This window comes from Chiloscyllium plagiosum, chromosome 16, assembly GCF_004010195.1.
Source record: "Chiloscyllium plagiosum isolate BGI_BamShark_2017 chromosome 16, ASM401019v2, whole genome shotgun sequence".
Classification (NCBI taxonomy): domain Eukaryota; kingdom Metazoa; phylum Chordata; class Chondrichthyes; order Orectolobiformes; family Hemiscylliidae; genus Chiloscyllium; species Chiloscyllium plagiosum.
The window spans coordinates 32,923,434-32,924,801 of NC_057725.1; positions in this window are offsets into that span (position 1 = coordinate 32,923,434).

The following is a 1,368-nucleotide window of genomic DNA, read 5'->3' on the forward strand; positions in this document are numbered from 1 at the left end:
CTGCGACTCCACTTTCAAGGAGCTATGAACCTGCACTCCAAGGTCTCTTTGTTCAGCAACACTCCCTAGGACCTTACCATTAAGTGTATAAGTCCTGCTAAGATTTACTTTTGCAAAATGCAGCACCTCACATTTATCTGAATTAAACTCCATCTGCCTACTTCTCAGCCCATTGGCCCATCTAGTCAAGACCCTGTTGTAATCTGGGGTAACCCTCTTCGCTGTCCACTACACCTCCAATTTTGGTGTCATCTGCAAACTTACTAACTGTACCTCTTATGCTTGCATCCAAATCATTTATGTAAATGACAAAATGTGAGGGCCCAGCACCGTTTCTTCTCGCACTCCACTGGTCACAGGCCTCCAGTCTGAAAAAAACCTTCCACCACCACCCTCTGTCTTCTTCCTTTGAGCCAATTCTGTATCCAAATGGCTAGTTCTCCCTATATTCCATGAGATCTAACCTTGCTAATCAGTCTCCCATGGGGAACCTTGTCGAACACCTTACTGAAGTCCATATAGATCACATCTACTGCTCTGCACTCATCAATCTTCTTTGTTACTTCTTCAAAAAACTCAATCAAGTTTGTGAGACATGATTTCCTACGCACAAAGCCATATTGACTATCCCGAATCAGTCCTTGCCTTTCCAAATACATGTACATCCTGTCCCTCAGGAGTCCCTCCAACAACTTGCTCACCACCAAGGTCAGGCTTACTGGTCTATAGATCCCTGGCTTGTCCTTACCACCCTTCTTAAACAGTGGCACAACGTTTGCCAACCTCCAGTCTTCCGGCACTTCACCTGTGACTATTGATAAATCAAATATCTCAATAAGAGGCCCAGCAATCACTTCTCTAGCTTCCCACAGAGTTCTCGGGTACACCTGATCAGGTCCTGGGGATTTATCCACCTTTAACCGTTTCAAGACATCCAGAATTTCCTCCTCTGTAATCTGGACATTTTGCAAGATGTCACCATCTATTTCCCTATCTTCCATATCCTTTTCCACAGTAAATACTGATGCAAGGTATTCATTTAGTATCTCCCCCATTTTCTGTGGTTCCACACAAAGGCCGCCTTGCTGATTTTTGAGGGGCCACATTCTCTCCCTTGTTACCCTTTTGTCCTTAATATATTTGTAAAAACCCTTTGGATTCTCCTTAATTCTATTTGCCAAAGCTATCTCTTGTCCCCGTTTTGCCCTCCTGATTTCCCTTTGAAGTGTACTCCTACTTTCTTTATACTCTTCTAAGGATTCACTTGATCTATTCTGTCTGTACCTGACATATGCTTCCTTCTTTTTCTTAACCAAACCCTCAATTTCTTTAGTCATCCAGCATTCCCTATAGTTACCAGCCTTCCCT